General features: G+C 37.2%; 1 long non-coding RNA gene across 1 annotated transcript; it reads right to left on the bottom strand.

Moving 5' to 3' along the window:
• Window positions 1-6287: 6287 nt before the first annotated feature.
• Window positions 6288-9261, bottom strand: LOC124301137 (uncharacterized). The gene is made up of 3 exons (XR_006907405.1): window positions 9212-9261; window positions 8433-8635; window positions 6288-6853 (listed from the first exon to the last, which is right to left on the bottom strand). It is a non-coding gene; the product is annotated as an uncharacterized LOC124301137 (long non-coding RNA).
• Between the last annotated feature and the right edge of the window lie 1347 nt (window positions 9262-10608).

Here is a 10608-nt window from a genome sequence, read left to right as displayed (position 1 = left end):
AAATAGAACGAAAATGGTCAGTAAATAAACAAAAATTAAGAAGGGAAACGCAAAAAAAGTAACAACTATAATATAAATATATAAAAATACAACAATAGTAAACATATTTAAAGATAGAGAAAGAACAGATAAAAGTAAAATAAGATTGGTAAAGACAGAAAAGAATTGATAAAACAATCGGTACAAGTGTAAAAATAGAACGACGTTCGTATTCTATAAAACAGAGAAAACAATATGCAAAAAACCATAAGATGCGTAGTATTTGAGGGTGAAAATTGGAGAAAGTAAAAAAAAAAAAAAAAAACATAAACGAGTAAATTAATAGATAAATAAAAACATAGCCAGGGCGAAAATTATTTCGTGACAATAACACAGAGAGGAGTAGCAGGGTAGGAAATAGAGAGAGATAATAAGACTAATCGGCGAGTGTTCGGAGATTCGATGAAATTTCGTATGAAATTGAAAAAAATGCGGTTGTCGGGGGAGGTCGGCTGTGAACGAGGGGATGATCGCGTTCTACGGTTGGGGATACAGGATTGGCAGAAATAGTATCGGGTCTCGATTCGGGGTTGGAGGTGAGCCGACGAGCCTCCATCTCCGTGCACGTCCGGTTTCCGCAGGAAATTGCGTACATCCAGAAAAAAATAAACGGTAATTGGCAGGTACAATCGCCCAGGTTTGTAACTGATTTGTTATTGATTCGGGAGTTAATTGAATTCAATTATAACGGGATTGCGGGAAAAAAATTCCTCCAACCTTACAGCCGGCTGATTTTTATATTTTTTGGTTCTGCTTTTGTGCAACGGTTACAAGGTGAGAGAAAATCAACATTGCGTCGAGCTGAAAGTATTGGCAGGATTTTATACTCACGAATGATACGGTTAAAGAAAATATTTTCAAAGTGTTATAAATTATATGATCAATCGACTTGTTAATATTCAAGACAAAAAAAAAAAAAAAAAGAAACAATTCTTGAATCATTATCAAATCGAACCATCATTGAATCAATTTACAGTATTCTTTTACAAGCCTAATTGAGTCTCCTTTTTTTTCGCTTCTAAGCAGAAAACTTTTACCCATCAAATAACGAATGAGCATGCAGCGATGAATGGTCAAATGATTGTACAAGTGAAATGAAAACATTATCAAGGCAGACGATTTCTGAAACTGCTTAGAAAAAAAAAAAAGAAAAAAAAACGAAGAAAAATTCCCCGCACAAAATTTTCTGCTGAACAAAAATTTGAAATTTATGCACCTCCCGAGTAATAACTGAGAATTTTTTTACCTCATCCCAGACCGCGTGAGTTTGAACTTTCTCGCCCGCGATCGCCGGTAAGGGATATTTTCGGGCGATAGGTAAGATTGAAAAATATAGGGTGTACCGCAGTACGGCGACGGCAAAATTTGCGAAGGGGTGAGTTACGCATGTCTGGGCTCGTCGTCCGGTGCTTTTTTCCATCAGCATACGGGGTGAATGAGAATTCGCTGACGTGCTGCGCAAACAAAAATCTCCGATTCGTCTCGCGCGTAAGCCAAAGTCGCGAATATCGGACGCAGTAAATACACGCGTATAAAGTATACCCGCAGAGCCAGCGGAGCCGTTTCCTGTCTTTCATCGCCGACTCGCCGCCGTCGAAAGTATCGACGACTAGGAAAACTCCGGCGTTTTGTTACCACATTCACCTTACGTGCATCCCGAATATACGCAGGCACCGATCTTACCGGCCGTGAACAGACGCCGGGAACTTATTCAAGCTCGACGATCGAGTCGTCGGCGAACCGTGATTTCGCGAATTTCCCAGCAGAATCACCAATTCTCGTTGACAGTCTTTTCACGGCGTCGCGACGTCGCCCGCGACACACGTACCTACGGGTATTCCAAACTTCCCTCGGGACGCTGATTTATCATGCCGTGTGTACGGTGTAAGGCATCCTTATTCCATGCATCCGTTTGCCCCGAGGTATAAACCGTTGTACGGACAAACTAAGGATTATTCCTTTCCTTCCGTTTTTCCAACATTGCCGAGTTGATATTTTCCCTAATCTCATTACGATTGGTAACGGTTGAACATTGACGATTCGGAACATTTATCATGTCCGTAAACAAACAAATAGTAAAACTATAAGCAAGAGATTGTACGTCGATTTTTTATATCCAATCGCTTGGAAAGGGTTGAAAATCTTGTAGGCGCGTTCGTTTTCGCTCTAAAAGAAAATCGTTTTAAATCATGTTTTTTTAGAAATTCACCGTAACAGATTTTTCGATTTTTGTTTTTTTTTTTTTTGTTTATGAGTAGTGAACGTGATATAGTTGTTTGAAAGACAAAACCAATGTCAGTGCGATATTACGAAGAATTGAATATTTATTCATACCAACGCGATATGAAAAGAAGTGTCTCTTGTTGTTAGTAGAATTGTGTAGAATAATATAAATAAAGCATTGTGAAACGAAATCGAACGCATCCGTACAGTTTTTAACCATTTCATAGTGATATGAAATGAAAATTTGATATCTGTAAGCTCTTGCTTGTAGTTTAATTTTTTCCCCTATAGATAAAGAAAAATCTATGCAGCCTACGAATGCGTGACTGTGATAAATCGTTTGATAAATAAATTAAGCGAGTGAGTATAATCGACTCATGAACCTCCTTAAATTCACATCCCACAAACGGCCTACTTCTTCTTTCCCTCCCCCATCAAAAGAGTAAAGAAGAACCAACATAAAAAAAAAGAAAAATACGCTAAAGTGATGGATTTCGACGCAAAATCCCCGGTAATGCGTGTACACGGATTTTCAGAGTTAATCCTCGTCCTTGTTCCGCTACAACGAGTTTCCGGAATTATCTAACCCATAAAATACTGCCGCATATGATATATATATATATATATATATATACGTACGTGTATATACGTACATATCAACGTTATAAAAAGTGATTTCGCGGGTATTTCGTACAATCCCGCTGAAACTAAAAAGCGATAGATATAATCTTTGGATTCAATATCACCGAGCGAATTATTTTTTATCGTCAATAATCCCTTTTCCGTTGAGTTTTGAAGAGAGAAATAGAAAAATTAAAATAAAAAATGAAAAGGATAAAGAAAAACGAGCATGAGGTATATTCCTTTTTTTTGGGTGGGGGACGGAGGGAAGGGGTACTTCATCGTGCACGACTGATTATTGTATCCCATCGGTTGTTTTTCGAGGGTAATACAAACGTTAAGCTCCAACGTATAAGGTATTATACCTTTCTAATTTATAAATCAATTTTCGGCTGTTGCACGAGCAGCCAAATACGAGTGATTGAATTCATTGCTGTAAGATTCACAGGTGAAATGCGTTTCAATTTATTGCCGCTTGTTGGTATACAGTTTTAGCAAAAAATTGTCAACCCACCGTGATTAGCAAAATAAAAAAAAATAAAAAATCCTCTGATTAATAATTTACGAGCAATTAAGATTTGATTACAGCATCGCGTAATCATATTTTGAATATCAGAAACTTACAGTTTGTGCAATCCTGACGAATTACAGACTTTGGTGTTGGCAAATAGTTTCACCGCAGATCATCTGAGATGTGATGATTCTCCGACGGTGAATTAAAACTGAAACTTTTGTACTCAAATCAGTTACTTTTTCACTTCGAAGAAATAAAGAAATCTCATGCTATTTTGGCTCTTCAAATCCCCGTTTCATCGCTTGTTCGATTTATCAAATCTTTTCACTTTTGGTCACCACTGAACTCCGACAGATCGATGCTCGGTATTTTGATTTTCGATTTCTTTTCCCCGAGTAGCGGATGCGTGAAAACCGTAAACATTATCGAGCGATTAAATCGTATCCGCATTTGTAAGCGTCGATGGCACCCTGGCAATGACATCTTTGATTTATACGCAGGTTACGTAATACAGGAATGCGAGCACACTATTTGTTCACGTGTTATTCTACTCAATGCCCATACAATGGCAATATGTGATTTACATGAGCGATGGAAACAAGAATAATTACTGGAACGTATACGCACTGGTGAAAACTCGACCGCACTTGACGGTGTATTTGCTGTATATTCTCAACCAAAAGTGAGTCCCGTCGACAATATATGTAGAATAGTTTATGATGAGACAGAAATCTGTGAAAAATCGACCATGATAAAGAAAATTGTATTTTAATAATAATATTGCAAAAATTTATCAATAAATTGTGTAAAAAAACATTGGTTAACAAATTTTCACGAGGTGTTTTTTTTTTTTTTTTTTTTTGTAATGTGAAATGAATCCGTTGATTTTTGTGAATACACATGAATATTTTGAGAATTTTCTCATTCTTTTGAAATTTCAGTTTTCGAAAATTTGTAAAGGCTGTATTTACGAAACTATTCGTTCAATGCCCCATAAACTTCTTAATTGTAATCTACAACGTTTTTAAGAAAAACTGTCCAAAATTCACGATTTTTCTTCCATTTTTGAAAATTAAAAATCTTCGAAAACAGAAATTTCAAAACAGTGAGGTAATTCTTTAAAAATTCGCGTGCATTCAAGAAAATCACCGGATTCATATCACATGACGAAGGAAAACATTCCCTAAAAATTTGTTAAGCAATATTTCTTCAAACAATTTATTCATAACTTTTGGGAATTATTATTATTCAAATTTAATTTTCTTATCGTGTTTACTGTGTTTGATTTTTTCCCGATCTTCGTCTTATCATAAAGTATTCAATATTGTCGACGACCCACTTTTCGTTGAGAATGTATAGTCGATACATTCTTAAACATACGTAATGCGGTCATCCTCCAAGTTCATCATTCATTCCTTATACGATTAATATATGTATACGATGAAACGCTCGATTTTCTGCGGTTAACGACCTCACTAAAGGCGATGCCATTGAATTTCTTTATCGACTTGAATTATCCTCGATACAGATCTTTAGAGCCACCTGGAAGCGGGATCATCGTAACCGATTTTTTTTTATTGTTTACGAAAAATAAAATGGTTTAGCAAATATGAATAATATGTTTACGGACGTCGAACCTGACGAAGCAGGATAAAATTTTTATCAAAACCTTACTGAAAAATTCGACTCCGTACAATGATCATTTTTTCTATTGGTTCGCACCTGGTAAGCTGTTGATGTTGCAGAGTTTGCATAGTAGATGTTTTCATTGAGAACCAAATTGCCTTGGACTGTAATAGTAAAGTCACTATTTCAGTCAGCAAAAACCTCTTAATATAAATATTCACTAAAAATTGACTTTCGAGTCGAAGTTAATAAGTTTTGAACCGCTTCAGATACAAATTTGGACAATTGACATTACAGTTAAATGAGTAAACTTCGAGTCCCGAGAGTTACCCTTCAAAATAATATGTAAGAAATATCCTTCCACGTGTATTTTTTCTTGTTTTTTATTAGAAAAAAATTTCTCTTTCGTGGAATAAATTAGATCAATACGTTCGAAAGAATCGACGGCACCGGGCAAGAAAATAAGGTTCACGCTGTCAATGAAAACAAAAATCATTCGGAAACGTTGACAAGTGTTAAGTTTCGCTCGCAGCCACTGAATGCCTATATAAGAAATCTTCCGGCCGCTGTCAGGCTCGCGTTATTGGATTTTTCGCAACAACCCAATCAATCACCGACCCCCAAGATTGATGAGAGAAATATTTTCGTATACCTGGCCTGCCGGATGGCCCGAAAGAACGAACGGACTAATCCTTACTCCGGAGAGGAATGTGCTGGTCACCGTCAAGTGCCTCGCGGCTTCCGGAACTTCCGCTTGTCTTGACCTACAAGCCGTTCGGAAGGAACAGGAACAGAAATACCAGCGCGGCTTGTAATCTTTTCCAATCAGGATTTCCGGCCTCGACACGACCTGACTCAACATCACTGGGAATTCCGATGAATCTGTTTTTTATCATCACGTCCGCAAGGTGTCGTTTTTACTTGAACGTGGCAGAAAAGGGGCGGGGTTGAAGTTTTGAATCTGAGAACTTGAAGTAAAGAAATCAAACTTTGACGAAACATCAAAGTTTTGAATGGTCCGAAACTTGATGCTCAAAGTTCCGAAATGGCTTAACTCCGATAAGTCGAAGTTCGGAAAGTACGATAATAAGAAAATTAAAAAATCTGAAACATTCAAGTTCCGAATGATCCAAGATTTTCAGTTCTGTGAATTTCTGGCTGGGTGGAATTCCCCACTTTGATCTTTCGTTGTTCTGTAAATTAATAAATAATATAGGAAGGATCGAAGTTATTGATTCGTGTGCTAAATAATTCGAGCAATTTTTTTCGCTGAGTTGTCACAACGTTTGATGGGTTGATATATCAACCCAACGTTTACTCATGGTAATACAATTTCTGCTGTAAAAACTAGACGAGTTTCTGTGCGTGCTCAAAAGACATTGACTTCCTCCAGTCAATTATACTTATTTTACATTTACATAGCTAAACCGTACATGAATATACATGTGATAGAGTAATTGCAGGTATTGATATTCTCATCGCTCAGTTACAGAATTGTGTAAAAATACTAAAATATTTTTATCTAAGGATTTCGTCGATATTCAAGTTAAATCAACCGAACACTTTGTCTATTCTACAAAATTAACGAAAATCTTACACCACGGCAAAGGAATGAACAAAATCAAATTTGCTAAATTGACAAAATCGTTTTGCTTTTGCGTTTTGGTCGTTTGCGATACTGCCTTTGCTGTAGGCGATTTCGCTAACTTTACTGTCACTCGTATGTATCGCTGTTTTCATCGTGCACTTGCCTCCATTCGGTGCCGGCTTCACACTCTGATTTGGCTGGTGCTCCCTTTATCTCCCATGTATCACAATTCCCTCCTTTACCTTGAAGAATGAAAATACGATTAAGTCGAACTGCTTGCAGGAGTATATAATCAAACTTCGCTAATTACGTAAAATGAATTGTTGTCAAAATTCGCGAGCCTAATAGCCGAAATAAATACACATACTACAAAAAAATGATCATTCATTTCCAATAAATATTTCAATCGTTGACATGACCGAGCAATAAACTAGTTTTCTATAAATTTACGATGAAACGTCGCGACGCGGAACTTTTAGATGTTACCGGATTATTTTACTGTGACGAGTATTGAGACAGGTTAAGGGACAACACCACTGTGACAGCTTCAAAAAATCGATTTTTTGAAAACCATCTAGGAAAATCTAGAATACATTTAGGAATCGAATGCCGTTGGTTGCAGGTCGAAAAAATAATTATTTTCGGAGATATTGAATATTTTGTGGAGCGGTGCAGCGCTCCGTGACGATCGAGCAGGCGGAGCTCTCGCTCACGGATGCTGCAAAAGAGGCAAGGAGAGCCTCTACAAGTTCGAGAAAAGTTGCTGGAGACCGTGATTTGCTTCTTGAAGGCCAGCTATATGGTGCCGGAATCGCTGACTAGGTAAGAAATTTTTTTTTTTCAATTTATCGCATAAAAACGAACCTCAAACTTTGAACGCGTTTTTCTCAAAACCACTTTTTTGAGTGCGGCACGCAGTAGAACTCGAGCAATTCTTATCCGATCGACTTCAAATTTGGACTGCATCAATAAAACTAGATTATCTAAAGAAGTACATAGGATTTTTTCGATATCTCAATAGATAAATAAATTATAGGCTTTTTTCGACGAGAAATTTTGCTCGAAAATCGACTTTAAATTTCAAAAGCGTCCCAATTTTTTAAAAATCAATATTTTTTCAAATCCCTATGCACTTCTCTTCAAAATATCATATTATTAACGAAAACACTCGGTATTTTTTTTCAGATCGACTTTGAAGACAGTTCTGCTGCGTGCCGCGAATCACTGCAGAAGCAACGGCACCTGACGCGGGAGCTTCCCCAGCGCCACCATGGGGCGTGAAAATTTTAAAAAAATTTTGGAAATATCTCTTTTTTTTCCCACAAAAAAAAATTCTTGAAAAACGGCAACAAAAACAGGGGGTCACAGTGGTGTTGTCCCTTAAATTTCAGACATTAATTTCGGGAAAACCGCTGATGCAATATTAATAATTTTTTGATATCAACTCTTATACACCTTGAGGAATAGATTCAATAATTTTTTTTCCGAAAAATTCAATTTGAAATCGCATTTCCCGCAAATGCGTTAAGAGGGAATAATATGTTACATTTGTCGAGCTTTTCAGATTAAAAAAATTATCATTGTGGTTGAGCCGGGAATAAAAATTCTATTTAAATATTTTAACGTTAATCTATCATTCCTGCCTCGTATTGCACATAGATCTTAATCGTTGAAACTATTTTTTCAAGGGAAAAATAAATAATTTTAAGGCTGAAACCTTCCTCTTTGGGGCACAGTAATCCGAGCCATATGCTATAGGAATTTTTAATTCCACCAGTCGTAAAGAATTTAACCTACCAAGCGTTTACTTCGAGTACTTACTAATTTTGTCAACACAGGTATTGCAACATCCGCAAAATGAACCCTTGGATTTGTAAATTTGGTTTCTCTTGCAGCACTCTTGTCTCGTCATATCTTTGCACGGGTTCTTGGCACAGTAATCATCATAGCATTCAATGCCTTCTGTGATAGCTACGACCGAAGCCAGAGCAAGTAAGCATGCGAAGATGAATTTCATCGTCGTTCTGTAATAAGGAAAGTTAGCGATGTTGATTCTTACTTATTTGCTAGGGATGTTTCACCGGAGCGAAAGCTGATGCCGTGATTACGTATTTCGTGATTACTTACATTTTATGGAGTGATTAGGAGAGATTACTTGACCTATAAATTTTACTTTGATCACATGATTTCTCATGATTTCTAAGATTACACATGATTTACTAATTTTCATATGATTTCTCAAGTTTACAGGGAGTTTTATTGTAATCCTAAATGATTTCTCATGACCACCAACGATTACTGATTTATTCGCTTATTATTTAGTCTCTGTCCGATCGCGGAAGATACATCTGAAGATTCGATCATGCGCGTATTACGTATTTTTCAAGACTTAATACAGCTTACAGAAGTCTGTTATGATTTAATTTGGTACGAGTATGAATTCAGAAAATAATCTAATCTCCGAGGACTGATGATTCGGTAAATTGCGCAATGCTTCTTTGCAAACGCTACGGAATGAAAGACGATTGAAAATTAATTATACAAAGTCAGCAGGCGGTTATTGGATTATTTCGTTAATTACTGTCCAAGAGTAGACTTACTTTTCAAAATCGGCGGATGGGTTGATCGGCAAGAAGTGTTGAGTTCAGAAAATATAATTATTCTGATACCGACGACAAAGAAGCGAGTATATATAATACGACAATTGCATGAAATTGAGTCAATGTTGACAAGGTGGTCAACACTTGTGCTAATATCAATGAATCATTAACTTTATGGCTATAAATATTCCAATAATTGAGGCTACGCGAACAAATGTTCAATGGATAAATAAATGCTGTTTAATAAGAATTATAGAATGTTTATTCTGCGTCTCCCCCTCTCAAAATTCTAAAATCAACGAATAGGTGATTCAGAAGTACGACTGGTATACGATACAATCAAAGCACTCGATATAGGCTAGAAAAATATTCAAATACTCCAATCGCGGTCAGTATTGTAAGAACGTGTACCGACGCGACTGAATTTAGTAGACTGGTATATTAAAATTTTACCATGTAGCACTTTTTTGTTTGAGATGCACAAACAGAACTCGAAGAACGAACGAGACATTTGCATTAGAATTCGGGTGAAATGAAGCGGAAGTAATTTGATGAGACGACAATCGTCAGCATTCTCCACGTAGAAAGAAGAGTGAACTGGATTAGTTGGTTCAGGTGTCAATTAATCATGTGACATAGATGGGAGCCAAAAAATAAGAGACGAATCGCTTTTCAAACATGATCACCTCATCCAAATTTGGAACGTCGACGTTCGGCTGATGCAGGTAATAAATTCATATGCTTGTATAAGAAAAAATGTGCTGCACGGTCAGAATTGGAAGTGGTGAATGTTTTAAAAAATTTTTGGATTTCGAATTGTTTCGTTATTAATATGAAATTCCGCCTGACTTCTGACCCTTGTATTTTTAATTTTGATTTATATTTTCATAGTTTTGTATCACGGTGTGTCGACGCAAAGAAGAGTTCAGAACGAAGAGTCGCGTGCGAGGCAATAAGACACCGATTTCCAGTAGCGATCGTCGACAAGCGGCTCACGTAAAAATGGGTGACGAGTGAAACGGCGGAGGATAAAAATAAATATAAACAGAAGCGGCATTTCAACGAGTGGATAAAAATACGAGTTGGGTCCATTTCGAGGGCGGGAACTGCCCGGCATAATGCCTGCGCAGAGTCTATGAATAAATCCTGCAGGGATCACCGCGGGATGAAGTTGGCATAAGAACCTCGAGATGGAAAAGGTGCGGGATACACGGTGGAGTCGAATCGAGAGTGGAAGTGGGGTAGACAAAGGTAAAAGGGATAAATGCAAAATAAGCCGAGAAGCCGTTGACTCCTGACTTTGAAACCGGTCTGACGCCCGGTCGAGTCACGGGATTGAACCCGCGAACTGGAGCGTGGAGGCGTCCATTTTATAAATAGAAATGTGCCCAGCTGAA

This window comes from Neodiprion virginianus, chromosome 3, assembly GCF_021901495.1.
Source record: "Neodiprion virginianus isolate iyNeoVirg1 chromosome 3, iyNeoVirg1.1, whole genome shotgun sequence".
Classification (NCBI taxonomy): Eukaryota; Metazoa; Arthropoda; class Insecta; order Hymenoptera; family Diprionidae; genus Neodiprion; species Neodiprion virginianus.
Note: the sequence above shows the minus strand (reverse complement) of the source record. Positions and strands in the feature narration are given on the sequence as shown.